Raw genomic sequence first — 19,665 nt, forward strand, 5'->3', positions numbered from 1 at the left:
GATGCCTGATTTCTCTAGAACATTCTACCAGGTTTGAAGTCATTTATCACCCTGGTGCTTTGTGAGAAAAGCTAATGAAACAAAACCAAAAGAGAAAATATCCATCCAGCAGCTGGACAGCTCAGTTATTTTTAGGGACAGGGGAAGAAGCCAGCGTTTGAGACTCAGCAAAACATCCCACTCTGTTTGGGGTTGACCAGTCCCTGGGAATGCATGGATCTAAGCATTTTTTCAGCTGTAACTCTCCAGCACATGTGTATTTGAAGGGAAACTTAGCCCATCTGTTTCTAATTCATTTACATTGAACTCATCAAAAGAGCTGTTGACATGTCCTTTGCCTGGCCAAGTTCTCCATGGGTTTTTGGGAAATCCCAATATATTATTGAATCCTTTTTGGTGTACTGGGGTTGTTGGGTTTTGTCTTTACTGGGAGCCCAGGGAGAGTGGAGAATGCTATGAACTGGAGTCATTCCAAACCTGCTGAGCTCTGCTCTTCCCTCACTGAGTCTCAGTGGCTCTCAGTCTGATCAGCTTGGAAAGAGAACAAAGTACCAGGCATCCCCAAGGTCTCAGGTCTCCTCTCCTTGCTCCTAGCAGAGCCTGAGGGATGGCTCAGGAGAGGGAGAAAAGTGCTTTAGAGGCAGTTTGGCCAGTAGACTAATTACAGAATGAAGAGAGTTTTAATTCTAGATACTGTGTGACCTTGGGCAAAAGAAGTTCCTTTTCTGTTCTTCAATTACTCAAAATACAGTAAGAGAAATAGTATTGAAAATTTTGATCCATCTACTAGAGATGGCTTGTGTGGTTGTTGTCGTTTGTAACTTTGGAAACAAAAATATCACAGTAAGAAATTATGAGTTTCTAGATCCCCAGATGGCAGTCCTGACCCCTTTGAGTAGAGTGTGTTCTCCCATCTCTAGCACTGGGCATGGACAATGCTGTATTGTCCATCCTTATTTTCTCTTAGGTTTGGTGAGGGGTCCAGCCTGGGTGTGTAGCTCAAGTCCTGAGTGATGCTGACTGATCCGCAAAGGGTTGGGTTGTTGATAGTGGAGTCCCCCAGCCTCTCCATTCGATATGCATACTTGGGCAAGCACGGAAGGAGATTTGTGCTCCTGCTAGCATAGGCATAGCTAACACCCCTATCAGAGGAGATAAATGTGCACATTCTAGAGAACTGAAAGCTGAAAAGGAACTTGGGAGCTCAAAACTCTCCTTTTTATTTTACATATGAGGGAAACTTGGGCTCCAAGAGGCAAAATACTGTTCCCAGTACTTACAGGACATTGATTTTGTGCCGGTCCTGTGCTAAGTTCTATCATATTTGGCAGCACTGGATGGAAGATATTATTATCCCCATTTTGCAGGTGAAGCAACTGGGGTACAAAGAGGCTGATAACTGGTCAAAGTCACTTGGTGAGCAAGTTACGAACTAGAATCTGAATATAGCTCTGCTAACTTCAAAGGTCAATTGACACAGAGATAGCAAGTGAGGGACCAGAACACAGAATCCTGGATCTCCCAGCCAAAAAATGTTCTAAAATGTAAAAGTTGGGCTCTTCCTTCAGTGTTCATGCCCTCCCCTTTACAGCGCTTCCCTGGTCCATCCACAAGGGGTTGGCTGCCTGGGGAGAGGAGCCCAGTGGCAGAGGTGTAGAGGGTGATGAGAGGGTAAATAGGTGGAGGGGAATCTGAATCTCCCCCCTGAGGGCACTGTGCAGGGGCAGGCCCTGTGAGTGGCCTCCAGAGATGCCGCTATGGTCACCACGATTGAGCAGGTGAAGTTTAGAAGCCAACAGGTAGCAATGGCCTGTCAATTCAAAGGACTACCATAGCACCACTCCTGTAAAAGACACTTGTCACTTTCCATCTTTTCTATCCTTTTTGCCCCAACACATGAGAGGTGGCAGGGGGTGGGGGTGGAGAGTAGGAGATGTCTTAAGAGTAGACCAACTCTCTTTATCATCTCTTTGTCCTTTAGGCAAGAGCCTGGCCAGTGTTGGAGGAAGGGAGGAGATGATGCCTTATTGGATGTATGATGGAGTTCTGAAAAAGGCTCAGTTCATTTGTGCTTTTTTAATCATTGGAAGTGATTAGCCAGCAATGAGATATGCCTGGGTTATCACTGAGGATGGGAAAAGGGATTTGACAGGGACCGTCTGAAAACCAGGGATGGGAAAAAGGCAAATGATTTCATGTCTGTGCCCTATGAGTTCCAACTGTTCAATGGGCTGCTTGTCTTCTCTTTTCCCATCCATCTAGCAAATGGAGGGAGTATGAGAATGGAATGTGTCCTTAGATGAGACAACGTGTTCTTAGATGAAATTTCTCCTCTTCTCTTGTACACATTTTGCTTGTGTCTACACTCCTGGTTTTGGCCAAAAGAAAAAGACCCAGACACTGCCAGGTCGGTGTTCTTCCCATATGAACTACTCAGCACTAGAAAGTCCAGACGTGGAGGGAGGGAAAGAGAGAGGGAGAGAAAGAGGGAGGGAAGGAGAGAGGGAGAGAGGGAGGGAGGGAGAGAGAGAGAGAGAGAACAAATGCCAAGGAGGGAAAGGGGAAAGGGACAAGGTGTAAGGGACAGAGTGGGTGAGAAATGCAGTAACGGGGAGGAAAAGAGGTGGGAAGAGTAGGAAGAGGGAAGGGAGTAGGGGATAGGAAAGAGAGGGAGAAGAGCGGACAGAAGTGTTGAGAAGGGGGTTGGGGAAGAGGCATGGATTTTGGGGTCAGCGCTGGAGCAGTTTCCTGCCAGGCCTGCTGCCCAGCCAGCTGCTGGAACATCTGCATCCTGGTGGGGGTGTTTCCAAATGGAGCTACCTCTTCCCGGGACTTCTTGCCCCGCACATTGGCGTGCCAGCCCCCTTAGGCCCCTCCCACCGTGCCTGCTTTTCCTCTTATTAATCAGCCACTGTGTCCAAAGAGCTAAATCAGCTCTGGACGTAGGCAATGGGTGAGCAGTTGGGGCAACCATGGGGTCATCCAGGGGAAGAAGCGTTTGCTCTTGGACATCACAGTTCCAGGCACAAGAGGAGCCGATTGGCTGTACCAAAGCTGCCCTAACCTCCGCTTGAATGAGTTTATGGAAAGAACATGGAAATGGGACTCAGGGTCTGGGGCGACAGAGTCACTGCATGTTCTTGGTGAGTCTTCTTGAGTGGCAAATCATCATCTGGAAAATAAGGACCTAAAGTCCCATCCTGATGACTTTGGGGAAAAAAATATTTCGTAAATCTCATTTTAGCATCCTTTGCTACCTGATACCTGAGTTTGGATAGACAGGGTTCAGATAAAAGTTGAAAGCTCTCAGCCTCTCCTCAATGCCTTTCATCTTGCTGCAGCACCTCAGGCCTGGTGGGATCTGACCGGAGCGGTCCCTGCAGCGGCGCCCTTCCTGGGGGAGTGCCAGATGGTTTCAGGTGTCAGGGCCAACCTTCAGCCCCTGAAGGAGGGAAAGCTTGTCTCCCAGGCCTCCATAGCTTCTGTGGTGTCCTCTTAGTCTCTTCCAGAGTTCCCCAACCCCTGGTGTCACCCTGGGGCATCCACCCCACTCTGCCTCTCAGCTGACAGATAATCTCTGCGAAGCTGCCACAAGACCTGGAAGGTTCTAACTGCTAATTTGATGAAAAGAGGTTCTGGTTTAGCTCTTCCCTAGGAAATCTCACTTTTAAAGGCCGTCCTGCTCTTTCTCCAGATGGCTGCTTTCCTGGTCCTTCCTTTTCCTCTTCTGCCTCCTTCTTTTCCCAAATCCCGTGAAGATGTCCTCAGGACAGCCAGGTCAGGCTAGGCCGCTTCCATGGCCTTACTTCTGTGAGAGTGGGAGGTGATTTCAGGGGACCCACTAGACCTGGCTAGTGGGGAGAGGCTGGAGGAGGGGGTGGACAATGCCCAAACCTCAGCTCCTGTTGTCCTGGCCCTAGAGGGGCCCCTGTAATTTACCTTCCAGAGCTGTCACAGCCAGACTGCTGGTGAAGTCATCCTGGGAACCCCAGGCTTTCCCAACCCCTCCTGCCCTGGGGAGCCCTCCCACCTTTGGGCTCTCTGCTCTCACCCACCCTGCCAAGACCCTCTTGGGGTCAGTGATGGTAGAGTTAGGATGCCGCTCTCCCTGCAGCCTTGCACGTTTGTGGGGGATCTAAACTAAATTGAGGAAGATCCCCTCTGATATTTCTGGCCTCTTTCAGGGTTAGGTTCACACGGCCCCCTGAAATCACCTGTTTTCAGTCTCTTTAATTTTGGCCTCTTCAAAGCTCTGCACAGACCCGGAGAGTTTATGTGTGTCCTCTGATGAGCAGTGGTACTTGGGGGCAGACACTGGAAGGGTGTGTCTGAACATCAAGGAAACTCCACAGATGGTCCCTGGAGAGGGGATTGACTTTGGGATTCACTACCCTGCCTGAGGAGGGGTATGCAGTGAAGGTTGAAATGTAATTAGATGCCACAGGTGTGTTTACATGAGTTCACGGGACATAAATCCCACACACCGAAGTGGACCTACAGGCAGGAAGAGGCTTGCCATTTGTTGAACACCTACTGCGTGGCCCTTGATAACTCATGTACCCTCACAACAGTCCTGCTAGGTAAGCGTTGTTATGCCCTCTTACAGATGAGGGCACTGGGGCTCCGAAAGATTGTGAAAATAGCCTAAGATCACAGTGTAGCAAATGGCAGAGCTGGGGTTTCTTGGCTGGGATTTTTTTTTTTTTCCATTTACATTCCTTTTTTTAAAAACATCTTTATTGGAGTATAATTGCTTTACAATGCTGTGTTAGTTTCTGCTTTATAACAAAGTGAATCAGTTATACATATACATATGTTCCCATATCTCTTCCCTCTTGCGTCTCCCTCCCTCCCACCCTCCCTATCCCACCCCTCTAGGTGGTCACAAAGCACCGAGCTGATCTCCCTGTGCTACGCAGCTGCTTCCCACTAGCTATCTATTTTACGTTTGCTAGTGTATATATGTCCATGCCACTCTCTCACTTTGTCACAGCTTACCCTTCCCCCTCCCCGTGTCCTCAAGTCCTTTCTCTAGTAGGTCTGTGTCTTTATTCCCGTCGTACTCCTAGGTTCTTGGCTGGGATTTTAAGGGGAACTTGGCATGTTTGGATCCTGACTGCCTTGGGGAGGTGTGATGAGGGGGCACCAGGCACTGCTTGTCCTCTGCTCCCAGTGGACCCCCTCTTACTCCCAAGTCAAATTCTTTTTGCTTCTCAAAGCCAGTTCCAGACTCAGCCCTGCTGGGAAGGTCCCTGCTTCCTGCTTCTCAACCCCTCTCCTCTCCCACAACTGTCTTGAGCTCCTGCAGTGAGCACAGGGAGACCAGAGGAAGTTCATCCTTCCTGTGGGGCTCCTTCCTCTATTGGGACCAGGCGCTCCTGGTTTGCTCAGATGAGGCCTTCATGGTGTCACCCCCTGACCACTCTTGCCGTGATGGTCCACGCTGATGGAGAAACCAAATGCTGAGCATAGCTAAGCCGCAGGGACTTCTCCCGGGCTCCCGTTTGCCAGCTCTGACCTGAACTAGCTTTGTCTGGAGGCAGGGCAGGGAGGGTCCCTCTGCCTGGAGGTGCTTAGCTGAATCCTGACTGAAGACAGTGGACTATACAGAGGATGGCCAGTCACCCACATGGCTTCATGCTGCCACGGGCAGGCCTGCTTTCAGTCCCACATCCCTATCCTCAGTACCAGCCAACTTCCAGTGTTCCTTCCTTTCCCCTCATCTGTGTGCCTCAAGCTTCCTGGGGCAATGGTGCTGGTGCGTAAATGGAGTCACATTCACTGTAGCCGCTTGCTGACGCTCACAAACATCTTTCTACCAAGACACTTAGCTTCCTGGATTACATTTCATCATATGTACTTTCTGTAAATCTGGGTAGTGGCCCCACCTACCGGGCACTGCTGTCGCTACTGTTGGGCACTGCTTCCTCTGGGCGCGGCTGCCTTCTCTGCTCTGGGCCCATGCCCACCTTCACTCTCCTGTCCCGTGTACCCCTGCAATCTGCCGCTGGGCACCACTGCTGCTGTGGCCACCTCATCCATTGCCCAGGTGACACTAGGGACTAAAGCTGTGTGCAGTCAACATGTCAGAGGATGTCTCCCTACCCCTCTGTGTCCTTTTGATGGGGGTCACAAGTAGAAGCCTGTGCTGTGATGCCTGGTGACACTTTTGTGGCATTTTCTGGTTTTGCCTTGTAGCTGAAACTGTGCACCTCAGATTGGGACTTGAACAAATGTGCCGGGACTCAAACCCAGCCTAAACCCAGACTGGGACTTGAACCCATGTGGCCGGGACTTGAGCCCAGCCAAAATCCTGATTGGGACTTGAACCCACACAGCTGGGACTCAAACCCGGCCAAAACCTAGTCTTCCAACTGAGATCACACACGTGGTTTCAGGACTCAATGAAGCTCAGGTTCTTGATGTCTCATCACAGAAAGAATTCAGTGAGAGACAAAGTGATAGGTGAGAAGTAGATTTATTTAGAGAGAAACACACTCCACAGACAGAGTGTGGGCCATCTCAGAAGGTGAGAAAGGCACCAGGGTATGGGATTGTCAGTTTTTAGAAGAGTAGGTAATTTCGTAGACTAATGAGTGGGATGAGTATTCCAGCTATTTTAGGAAGGGGCGGGAATTTCCAGGAATTGGGCCACCGCCCACTTTTCTATCCTTATGGTCAGTCTTGGAACTGTCATGGCGCCTGTGGGTGTGTCATTTAGCTTGCTTATGTGAGCATACACTGAGGCTCAAGGTCTAGTGGAAGTCGACTTGTCTGCCATCTTGGATCCATTTGGTTCTAATGAGTTTATATCACATCCTTGGACTATGTCATTCTTTCAAAGGTTGTGCCCTGTCTCCTTCCTTCCTGTTTCATAGCCACTTTTCCCCTTGGACCTGAGAGATGGCTGGACTGGGAGGGGAGTGTGAGGAATGAGGATCATGCTGCCCTCAGTGTGATCACAAACTACTTCTCTGTTCCTGGGCCAAGCTTGGCTTCCTGACTTCTGCTTATTTTAAGAGAGTTCTCTGCTGGGAAGCTTAGCCCCTTGTGAAACAGATGCTGGATGGGTTTGCCTCACCTGGTTCCTAGACCTCTCTTGATCCCAGCAAGCTGAAATGGGGAAGTGCCACCCTGACCCCCCCATCTGCTTCTTTATCATCTCCTCTGTTCTTTCTGCCCCCAGACCTCCATCGTGCCCTTTCCTCTGCCTGGAACAAGTACAGATGTGTGCCTGTGTTGTGACGGCTGGTGGCAACTTCCCTCCTCTCCATCTAGCTAAATCCTACTTCTCCTTCTGGGCCCAGCTGAGACCCCACCACCTCGGGAAGCTTCCCTTGATTAGCCAGCCCTGCACCACAGCTCCCTCTTTTCAACCCCTACAGCCCTTAGTCGGAACCATCCATACTGTCACGTGACCACTTTACCCCTGCTATAGGTGGGATGTTTGTGTCCCCACCCCCCCAAATTCCTATATTGAAACCTAATCTCCCATATGATGGTATATGGAGGTGGAGCCTTTGGGAGGAGATTAGGTCATGAGGGTGGAGCCCTTGTGAATGGGATTAGTGCCCTTATAAAAGAGACCCCAGAGGAACTGGTGAAATGTTGGTCAAAGGTAATGAACTTTCAGTTGTAAGATGATGCAGTACTGGAGAGCTAATGTAGAGCATGGTGACCAGTTAATAATAATGTATAGTTGAAATTTGCTGAGAGTTGATCCTGAGTGTTCTTACAACTCCCCCCACTGCACCCCCCCACAAAAGGTAACTATATGAAGTGAGAGAAATGTTAACTAGCTGATTGTGGTAATTATTGCATAATATATGTATATCAAAACATCTTGTGGGCTTCCCTGGTGGTGCAGTGGTTAAGAATCTGCCTGCCAGTGCAGGGGCCACGGGTTAGAGCCCTGGTCCAGGAATATCCCACATGCCACAGAGCAGCTAAGCCTGTGTGCCACAACTACTGAGGCTGTGCTCTAGAGCCCGCGAGCCACAACTACTGAGCCCGCGTGCCACAACTACTGAAGCCCACACTCCTAGAGCCTGTGCTCTACAACAAGAGAAGCCACCGCAATGAGAAGCCTGTGTGCCGCAGTGAGGAGTAGCCCTCACTTGCTGCAACTAGAGAAAGCCCATGCACAACAATGAAGACCCAATGCAGCCAAAAGTAAAAAATACAAAAAAAAAAAAAAAACATCTTGTACATCTTAAATATATAAAATTTTTATTTGTCAATTATACTTCAATAAATCTGGTGGGGAAAAGAAAGAGAAAAAAAAAATAAAAGAGGCCTCAGAGAGCTTCTTGCCCTTCCACCATGTGAAAACATAACGAGGAGATGGCTGTCTATGAACCAGGAAGCAGGCTCTTAGCAGACACTGAATTTTCCAGTGCCTTGATCTTGGACTTCTAGCCTCCAGACTGTGGGCAATACATTTCTGTTGTTCATAAGCCACTCAGTTAATGGTACTTTGTTACAGCAGCATGAACAGACTAAGACAACCCTCAAGCAGTTCTCTACCTGGTGTCGCTTCTCTCCGTCTAGACTGGGTGCCCCTTGAGGTCTTGGAGTACATGCAATTTGCTTCTCTTGCTTCTTGCAAAGTACTCACTGCTTGGCTAGGGCTCAGCAAACCTTTGATGCCTGATTGAGTAAAATCGGGGACATGGTTGATGTGGGCTTGGGAGGTCCCGGTAGCCCCTTTCTTTGTGCTGCCCTAAAATCCTGACTTGGTTAATTAAGATGCACTAAGAAGTCTGGGGAACTGTCATCTTCTGTTTGCAAATCACACTCTGTTCTGTCCTGCCCTCATTCCTCAAGCCACCTGGTTGGCAGCCCTGAAAGCAAAAGTGTCTGCAGGTCCCTTCCAGGTGTTGCCTCTCCACCTCTAAGGAGAAAGATTTAGTTGTATGGATTTTGGCAAAGCTTTAAAACCCTCAATAAATAACAAAAAATTCAGCCTACCATTCTGCATATTTTATAACTCAGTCTAATAAAGAAATAATCCAAGATGGCACCTGCTAAGAAAACTTAGTTTATTGAAATATGACTGTAATATAGAAAAGATGGCTAATGCACTAGGCTGCAAGATATTAATGCTCTACACTTCTGCTGGTGTGTTTAAAAGAAGTCTCTCATGTATTTCATTTTATTTTATTAGGAGCCATAGCATTAGCTTTTAAAGACATTGTGAATGAGAGAGAGAAGGGAAGAGATTTGAACTATTTAAAAAAAAAAAACCCTCAGCAACTCAGCCTGCCTTTCTCTACAGATGAAACAAACAAACCAAAAAAAAAAAAAAATAGAGAGTTTTTTTTCATAAACATTTTTTTTTTTTGCCTGGCTGGGATATTAGGACAGTATATTAAATTCCCCCAAAAGGAGGCCCTAGAACTATTTACATAATAATATCTCCACTGTGGTTGTGACAGATGGGCTCCACTGACGCAGACATACTGTTAGGGGCTTAGCAATAGATTAAAAAAAACCACCACAATACTGTGTAACATAATAAAAGGGGATTGTAATGTACATCATAACTTGTGGCCAAGGTTAAATTTGTAGTCAGAGTATGAAAGTCGTATTGCATTTTACAAAATAGATGTTACAGAGAAAAGCATTAAAGATGAGTTGACTCAACCATTTATTTTTAGTTTATATTTTATTCTATTTTCCTTGGCCCTACTTATGCAACATTTTTTTAATCATATGAAATGACATTGTTATGTACCCCCTACCTACCCCCTCCTCAGTGTGAGTGGCAGCCTGGGATCTACAGACTTTCTTAGTTTTGTGGATTCATGTTTCGGGGGGCCCTTTGCTCTACTGGAAAATGGCTGCTTGTGGTTTTCTTTTTTGTTTTATTCAGAGCTTCTTGCTGGAGCTGAGACAGGCAGTGGCCTCTGAGGGTGGCCTCCTTTGGCTTATGTGGAATCTTTGGAGACAAGTTATAGTTCCAGGGCAATATGGCCATCAAGAGGTGACATGGATATGAGAGCAGAGACCAGTGGGAGCCATCCCATGGAATATGGACTGGGAACACCTTCCTAGGCAACCCCGTCTTTCTTGTCAAGAAATTGACCGTTGACTTCATCCCAAAAGTCCTACCCTCCTGAACCTACCCTCTCTCCACCAGCATGCACACTAAGGCATTGGGTGAAGGGGGAGGCACTCTCTTTACCTCAAGAAATATTTATGCAGTGGGATATCTGCTGAAGACATTTCATCCTCATCTACTGTCCTAAATCTCCTGGTGCCTTTCAGTGCCAACCGAAACAAAGATTTTTTATGGATCACAAGGTAATAGAATTTGGAGCTAGAACAAACATTTGTGCAAAAAAAAATCCTCCATGTGCCTCGTTATTTAATCTGTAAAATGGAAAACATTTAGTTCCTATTTCATGGGGGTGGTTATGAAGTTTTAATGAAATAAAAGTGCTTAGCGCAGAGTAAGTACTCAATAAATGTTAGATGCTTCATTTAATGGTTATAAATATTATTCTCTCACTTAGAGATGATCTTCTGCAGACTGAAAAGAGCAATTGAAAACCTGTGTATTTCCCTTTTCTGAACCATCTCTCTCCCTGGGTCTCTCTTTCAGGCCAGAAGTTAATTCACCCTCCCTTCATTCCTTCCTTTCTTTTTGCATTGGTTTATTCTATACTCTTGCTTTCTGCAGGTCCAATATTATCCATTATTCAAGGCTGCACTGAAATCTCCTCTCCTCCCTAGATTAGCTGGTCAGTCCTCCATCTTGACAAGCCATGGCCTCCTCTGAAACCTAGAGCAACTAGAATCTACTCATCCATTTGGTACCACTTTGCAGGTGGAAGTTAGAGAGAGTATAATGGCAGCTCCTGAGAGGAAGATCTCTGAGAAACCATAGATATTGTTCAAGGAAGGAGCTCTATGTTACCAAAAGTTTGAAACAGTGCCCGTGGGCCTTTGCGGGGATGCTAAAGGTTAGATTGCAGCATTTAAGGAGGACAGAATTACAAGTAGTTAAAGAGATCAACACCTCACCTTTAAAATATGATAGAGGAAACCGAGGCTCAGGTGGGCAGGAGGCTGTTCTGCTAAGGGTCCCACAGCCAGTAAATCTGGTTCCAAGCTTCAGCTGGTGTTCAATTCCCCTTCCCACCACCATGCCACAGAGTCTGTGTTGGGTGTGGAAATTAACTGGAAGACTTCTAAACTCTAAGATAAAAAGCTGTCCATTGTAGTCTTGAGGTTTTTTTTTTTGTCTTGAGTTGCGATTATTTAAGTTTTGCTTATCAATGAGTGGTCTTCTAACTGTTATATATTCGATGAGGGCAAGACTAGATTAACTGCTTCTATGTGCACAGTACATGTACTACACAGGAAGACAAATTTTACCAACAGGGGGTCAGTTACTCTTTGTTGATCCAACTTAATTTGTTCTAAACCAGTCTGAGTTAGTATCTTCACTTTGGTCAAAGCCAGCAACCTCTTAAAAGACATTGGAGATTCAGTAAAGAGCATGCATAGCCTCTCAGTACTCCATGGCAGCGTGCAGAATGTTAAGGCATGACTTTAACTAGGGGTCCTCCCTCTGGGGCCAGGCTGGAGTATGCAGGAAGACAAAGGGACTAGAGAGGTGCCTGGCCCAGGCAGTGAGCCTGGCTTAGGGAATTCAGTCAGGGCTTGCTCAGCTGGGAATGCTGAGTGTTTCCGTGGTGGGGCCGACCATCAACCCTGGAAGGTCAGGGAAGCTTACTGCTAGGGGCAACTTTTGGGAGGAAACAAGTACCATCTTCTCAAAAGACGCTGTTCTGAATTCTTATTGCTGCATCTAATGGGACCTCAAACACAATCTGAGCGCATGGCTACCTGCATGGAGTTATTTGAAGGGTCCTAGAAATTTGAAGTGTATGTTCCACACAAGCACTGTTGAATAGAAATATAATGTGAGCACAAATATAATGTAAAATTTACTAGTAGACATATTATAAAAGTAACAAGAAGCAGGTGAAGTTAATGTTATGAATGCATTTTAATTTAATTCACTACATCTAAAATATTCTAATTTCAACATATCGTCATAAGAAATTATTAATAAGATGTTTTACATCCTTTTCTTCAAAATAAGTTTTTGAAATTTTGTGTTTATTTACATTTAAGTTATATATCAATTGGATGGGAAGTTGTCTAATAGGTACAGAGCTTCAGTTTTGCAAGATCAACAAGTTCTAGAGATTGGTTACCCCACAAAGTGAATATGTTTAATGAGAAACTATACAATAAAATGGTTAAGATGGTAATTTTTGTGTGCTTTACCATAATTTTGAAAAGTGAAGCAGATTTATTTACATTTATATGGAAAAAAGTTTAAAACGTGGTTAGGTAAATGTTAAATAAAAAATAATAGTGTTAAAAAATAAAGTATATATCAATTGGAATCAGCTATTTCTCAAATACTCAATAACCACCATATTGGATGGAATGGGTCTAAACCATCTTTTTCTTCGAAATTCTGCCAGTTGGGCCAGGAGAGGGGAGAGGATTAAGGGGTCATTACTGTTCTAACTCACATCCCCTTTGAAATGTTCATATTTTAGCACTAGTTTTAATAGTGTTAACAATAGTGATCAAGTTTCTAAACCTCTTTCCAATGTGGCTGGAGTAGAAATACGACCAAGGATTTAGCATCGCTGGTGGGGTTTTGGAGATCAAGGGAAGTTAGAAGGTAGACGGAGGGACATCACCTGGAGGGTACTGGGTGAGAGCAAACAGTTGAGATGAGGATGTGAGTGGCATCAGGGTAACGCCCAGGCCACACGCAGTGGTGAAAAGAGTGTAGGATCTGTAGGATCAGGACTGGCTGTCTGGATGCCCTCCCCTGACTACATGATCTTAGAGTAAATCACGAATCTCCCCGAATCTCACCTTCCTTAATCTGTAACGTGGGGGTAATAAGCCCTTTCCTGGTTTCCTCGAAGAGGAATTGCCAGTCTCGGATTATAAAATTCACAGAAGTGGCTTGGTGCAAACACTAAAGTCCTCAGCTTAGGTAAATTTCGAGCCATCCAGCTGTGAGTCTTCCAGCAGGGCTGCTTCGCTTAATTCAACAGAAGCAGGATTTATTAAGGGACTGGCCTAAGGCAAAGACTGTAGCAAGGGAGGAGGTGTCAAAGAGGGAAGCACATTTGCAACCTCCTGCCTCAGTTGGAGAGAAAAAATCCAGCTAGAAACGATTAGAAGACAGAATATAATTTGTCTGTGCAAACCAAAGTGGTTTGCACAGACAGTCTGAGGGGAGACAGTAGAGAGGCTGCTGTGTGGGCAAGGGATCTGGGGGTTGTCAGTTGTGGGGTGGGGAGATGCCCCAGGCAGGATGCAGAGTCCGAAGGGGCAGAGCAGGAGAGGAAAGAGTGTTCCTGGTGGAGGGCACAGCCCAGACAAAGGCCAGGAGAGGGAATGAGAGGCCACACCCTGGGGGCAATGAGAAACCTCCTGGTTGGGACAGAAGTGAGGGGCAGAAGGGGGTGGCCATGGGTCTCTTCCCTGCCAGCACCCTTCCCAATGCATGAGGCGTCAGGCAGAGACCAAACGTCTGATGCTCAAGTCTTCTGTCTTGCCCTGAAAGTGGGTCACCCACTGCAGAGGAGACCAGCCCACTTTAGATAAATATGAAATACAACCACAGCCATGGCGGGGATGCTCAAATAATCATCGGGAAGGCCTTGGGCAGCTCAGAGAAAAGGGGCTCTGATCTCAGACCATCTCTCTGCTGCACATGCTGGTACCAGGAATAAAACTGAACAGAGGCCCCACAGGAAACAAAATTGTCAGATATTTCCAAAGATTCCAGGGACCTCTGGCTTTTGAGCCAGTTCTTTATTATCAGTTTACTATTTAATATCAGTTTTTTGATATGAGTGTTTTCCATCATGAATCCACACGGTTTTATACACACACACAATTCAGATTCCACCTGCATGCACTGTAGGTGCCCCTCAGTTCCTCAGCAGGCACACTGACGTCCTTTCCCATCACTCACATGTGCACGCATAGACATACGTGCACGCACAGACATACATGCACACACAGGCCTTGGGAACCTGGAGGACACAGCAGCTTTAATTGGAGAGCAGTGAGCGGATGAAGACTCAGGGCTGAGCTGATGTTTAAGACTGTTAATCAGACACCCAACGGGTAGCTATAGAAATGACACTGGGGGCACCCTTGTCCCTTATTCTTTCCTCTCCTGTCAATTTCCTATCAACTCTAATATCTTTCAAGCTTTGGGGTCCTTGCTTGCCTGTCACTTTTCTCTCCACTCTTAGGTACACCTTTTTCCAGTGTTTGGGTGGGCTAAGAATGTGGATATTGGAAAAGGTCAGATTAGCTTCGTAATTTGCTTTGGTAGTTTGTGTGGAGATAGGATGCTTCAAAAAGTTCCCTCTGCCCAGGAGCCCTCTCACCCTGACCATACTATTTCCAACTCCACCTCTGAACTACGCTTGCCCTAAGAAGAGGAACCGCTCTATCTGGATTTGAAGGATGGGCTATTTTCTAGTGTTCTTTTATTAGGCAGAAAATTCAGGCTGGGGCCATTTTCTTCTTTCTTATGTACTCCTTATAGCTAGTGCAGAATTGGGTCCAACTTAGTAAGTGCAGGATGGATAGAAGGGTGGATAAACCCAAGATTATTAGTTTACAAAATCATTTCATTTGCCAGCCAGATCTTGATCTTAAATCCTGCTCCAAGGGTCTGAAATGAAGCTTTGTTTTTGTCTAGAGGTCTAACACCAGCCAAAGAATGGCAAGCCCAATTCCAGACAAATTCTTAGTCCCAGGCTTGACTCCCACTGCACCGTGATGATAGGTAGGTTAAGCTGTAAGTACCACCATAGGTTAACTGAAATGACCCATCAAAGGCAGCCAGGTGCAAGAATGGCTCCAACAGGCTGGAAAAATAAAGCCGACAGAATACCTGCTTAATTCAGGAGCAAAACCTTGTGCCATCGTCTGTTGTTCTCTGACTCCTCGCTGTTGGGACTCTGCTTTGCCCACTGGGTGATGTGTTGCCCAAGAGTAAGGATTGAAGTCTCCCAGCTTTAAAGTCAGAATTAGGTTCCGGGGATTTCTCCAGCCTTGGAGCTAAATGTTACCTCCAAAATTAGAGTCTGGCTAGTTTGCACCACAGTAGAAGGGCTACATGGACTGCAAGGGTCCCAGTGACCATGGCATTGTGACCAATCTTCAGGAAGGGAAACTAGCATATATGTGTGCTAAGTGCCAAATATTGTTCCAGTTAGTCTCAAATGCATTATTTTTCCTAACTTGGACAACAATCTCATGGTTGAAGATTATTTTCGAAAAGACTGAGGCTCCACGAGGTAAGCAGCTCACTGACTGCCCCACAGATTTGGCTGTCAAACACCCAAACCTGACAGCTTTGCCCTGCACCTGTGGACAGGCTTTGGATGGAGAAGAGTGGAATGGACTGAATTAATATCAAATGTGGTAGCTGTGGGGAAGCACAGGGCAGATTAGGATGTGATTAGACTTCATTTCCACATTTCCCCTTTCCTTCTCCCCAAGAGCATCTGATAAGTTCCTCCTATGGTCAAGTGGGACAGTGCAGTGGGCAGAGCCTCTCTAGAGGATTTGCAATTCAAGGGAGATTAGTGGATTGAAAGAGAAATATCTCCAGTGGTAGAATGTCAGGCACCTAATGGCCAGTGAGAGAACAGCTGGAGGTGGGTGGATCAGTCCTAAGGACTAGAGAGCCTGGGCCTAAGGCAGTTTGCTCCTGGTATCTCCTCCCTCTTCCAGACCCACTTCCCTCTGCCCTTTCCTGTCTGGCTCCTTTGCTTTCTCTCTTTCTTTTCAGGACTCTGAGTTGCTAGGCAACCCTGGAGCTGGTATGGCGAGCAGTCTCCACACAGGGACAAGGAGTCGATGGAACCCATGATTACAGGTAGCTGTGCAGAAAGGAAGACGACAGCATCTCCCTCATAGCCTCCCAGAGATATAGGAAGTGACAGGTCTGGGTGAGAGAAGGAAAGCTTTGCTCAGGCCACTTGCCACCTCCCCTCCCTGTTCTCCTGCTCCCTTCTCCCACCAGCAGGACTTCCTTCCATGCAGGCCCCAGAATCTTGGTGCTCTTGGCCTCCTAGTGCCCCACTCAGACTACAGTGATCTGGACCACCCAGGCCCTAGACACCTCGCCTGGAGCTCCCTCAGCTGTTCCCCCCTTCTGGGCGTGTACTCACTTAGGCAGACCTCCATGGCTTAACCTTGCCAAGTGTGAGTAGGCCCTGGAGGGGGAAGGGGAGAGCAGGAACCCTCTGTACCTGCAATCTGGAGAGGTGAGAGCTATCAGTCTCTGTTGTGCTCCGGTGATACAGGGGAAGGGATGTGTCTGTTCATGGTCAGCCTAAGCTGCTCCTGGAATCTAGAGGGACAGTGGCAGTGCCTGAACTGAGTAGGGGTGGAGCTCAGAGGGCAGCCTAAAGACACACTTGTTGCTTCAGTGATACAAGCTTAAACGTTTACTGAGTTCGTATCCTGGGCCAGGTACTACCCATTCTGGGTGCTGGTGATTCCACAAGTAAGGAAACATTCAGTCTCTGACTTCACAGAGCTAATATTTCTACCCGACAAGAACGCCAGCAAAAATAGACAATTAAACGAATAATGCTACTTTGGATAGTGGTTTTAACAGTTCCCTTCCCGAGGAACTGTCCTGCTCAGAACTGGGCGGGGGTGGGGGGTGGGGGAGCAGGGTTCCTTTCCAGCAGTTTTCACCCTGGAGCATCTGGATCCCATCACTGTGACATTTCCCAGAAGACTGCTGGGTAGTCCTGGTGGCAGAGGTGCTCCTAAGTGTGTATGTGTGTCCTCCACGGACCCCCATCGTGTGGCATAGGCTTGAGGACGTAAGGGGCAGGGCTGATGGCACTGCCCAGGCTGAATCGGCCTCCTGAATGAAAGTTGAGGCTGTCAGTCCAACACAGCTCTGGGGAAGCACGTGATCTAGACCTGGCTAATCAGAGCTCAGTGATTAGTTAAGGAGGGGCACGTGGTCTAAGGTAGCCAATCAGAGTCCACTTCTGTACTCCGGGTTGGTGGAGTTCTTTTTCTGCAGGAGTTGCGGAGCCGCAGGGGGCCATGGGCGTTCTTTGCTGTCCTGGAGGAGGTCTCAGCCCACCCAGAGGAAATCAGAGCCAGGCAGAGAAGTGAGACAGCTGAGCCTCAGGCCAGTGCACCTTTGGATCTTTGGGTTTCATAAGCCATTATATTCCATTTTATTTTATTTTAAAATTTTGTTATTTTATTAAGGCTTAAGCCAGTTTGCGTGGGTGTTTTACTACTTGGCCCAGTTAAGATTTCTCTACCCACATAATGTCATCACTGCTCCCCTCCCCAGCATCCCTTTGCTGCCCAAGTATCCAGGGCTGTCCTCCAGACTGAGGAGTTTCCTTAGTCCAAACTCCAAGTTTCAGGCCAGGGACCACTTATTCCCTCTTTTTTCTGGAAAAACACACCTGTGCTGTGCTCCATCTCTTCAGGGCCCTGCCCTCTGCCAAGGTTTATTTGACTAAGTTATAGTAGGCTACTGATGGCTAAAAATTGCTCTGGCCGTCAATAATCCTGTGTGGTACTTTCACAATTGCACTGCAGTCCTTCGTGCCATAATCCATGGACCTGGATACCTGATGTTGGAAGTTCAGGCGCTGTGGCAGGCTGCAGGGAGGTGGCTTCATAGGGTGCTCCACCTAGTGACTCTGAAGTTCCTTGGCTGTATGTTCAGTTTCTCTGCCTGTGTCCATGGCTGAGGGCCAACTACCTTGGCTTGCAGTGGAATGCCAGAGCCTCTACCACTGTGAGGAGGTCACGTCCTTCTCATAGAAGGAGGGAGAAATGTTCTGAAGGGAAGGGTTTTGGAAACAGGCATTGGATGAACTTCTGAGTCCTGGAGTGGCCTGGACTAGTCAGTAGCCTTGCAGGGCATCACTTTTCTCCTTTATAAAATGTACGCTGACCCCCAAGTCCTCTTCTAGCACTCACATCTGGCCTGTAACTCTAAGTGGCCCGTGGGCCTTTGTGTTTTAGTGTGACAAGTGTCCCCATAGGAGTGTGAGGTATATTTAAATGGATACTTTTCACAGTTCACTCACGTTTCACAATCCACTCATAGTTTTCTTGCTCCCTTCCGCTGGTTTCAGGCTCATTTTGTGACTTACTCGTGTTCATTCCATGCAGGGCAGTGAGGGGGAAGTGTAAGGGGTTTAGCTCCAGCAATTAGGACATCTGGGTTCCAGTCCCAAAGTGGCCGCTATCCAGATAGCCGAGACCTTGAAAGAGGTACCTACTACTCTTGATCTGTGTTCTTATTTGTAAAATGGGAATAAGACCATTTTGCTTTGCTTACAGGTTATGGCTTATGTGACACATTAAATGCAAATGCAATGAAGAGATAGAGGCTGTGTAAAAATACCAGGGAGCTCTTGGCTCTTGACTTGGAGGAGGCCAAGGTGCAACTTTCTTCGGTTATCCTGCATCTGAGTTCATCCTACCCCAGCTGCCTCTGACACGCTGCCCAGGTTTGACCTTGAGGAGATTAAAGTCACGTACCTGAGCTGTATCTGTGGGGAAGCCAGTGCTATGTCTGTCATCGGCCCTCTGAACCTGTCTCCAGAAAAGGTTGATGATGATGTCACCAAGGCAGCAGGTGGCTGGATGGGTCTAAGGTTACAGTGGAACCAACTATTCAGAAGAGACAGAACTATATGGAGGTGGTACCATTGCCTCTGCCCTGATCATCATCAAGAAAAATATTAAGCTCAGTGGAAATACCACTTTTGATGACGCTGTCAGCATTGCCTGACAGATGCAGCACTAATTTTTAGCCAGAGAACTCTCTGGAGCCATTAGAGATGACTGCACAGTCTGTGGGTTGCAGTGTTGATGGCTGCCTTCATGACATCATACATGACATGAATAGTGTTACAGCAGAATGCCCACCTAGTTAAGAACTACAAAGGAAAATGTTTCAATAAAGAATCATTTGACAATTAGAAAAAAGAAAAAGAAAAAAGAAAAAAATACCAGGGGAAAGTGTTACAGTTTGGTAATATGCATTGGAAAACAGAGTTTGTCTTCCAGCACATCCAGGAAGCAGGTGGTGCAAAACACTCTCTGACAATGGATAGTGAGATGGGGGCTCAGAGAGGGAAGGATATCAGCCCAGCATCACACAGCAAGTCCCTGGACTGAGGTGCAGTCTGCGGGCAGAGCAGGAGGCCCTCCTACTGGTGTCCTGTTGGCTTACTCTCCCAATTTCCAGGTTAGAGATTTGAATCAGATACAAGGCAAATGCTTAGGCAAGGAAAAAGTGTTTTGCTAGCTTGCTCCACAGGGAGAGTCTGTGATATGATATGAAGCCGAAAATAGAGTGCCTCAGGAAAGAATGATCAGCCACTGACTGTCTTGTGGTGGGTGTGGGGGGCCTCCTCCAGGAAGACAGGAGATGAAATGAGAATAGAACGCGGTCGCTGCCATGTTGTACTGCTGAGTGCAGACGCTCTGGGCTGGGATTTGGAATCCGTGTCACAAGAAAGGGGTCCCGCTGGAAACGCTCGTTTAGCAATGCTGTCCTGCTGCGGTCTGTGGAACATCCTGACACAG

The 19,665-nt window shown here is 47.1% G+C and overlaps 1 pseudogene; it reads left to right on the forward strand.

The window, feature by feature from the left end:
- Positions 1 to 19,010, forward strand: part of LOC113631252 (60S ribosomal protein L12 pseudogene) — a 100,688-nt pseudogene extending 81,678 nt beyond the window's left edge.
- Positions 19,011 to 19,665: the final 655 nt, after the last annotated feature.

This window comes from Aethalodelphis obliquidens, unplaced genomic scaffold (assembly GCF_003676395.1).
Source record: "Aethalodelphis obliquidens isolate GAN/ISIS:26980383/991018 unplaced genomic scaffold, ASM367639v1 scaffold32, whole genome shotgun sequence".
NCBI classification, from domain to species: domain Eukaryota; kingdom Metazoa; phylum Chordata; class Mammalia; order Artiodactyla; family Delphinidae; genus Aethalodelphis; species Aethalodelphis obliquidens.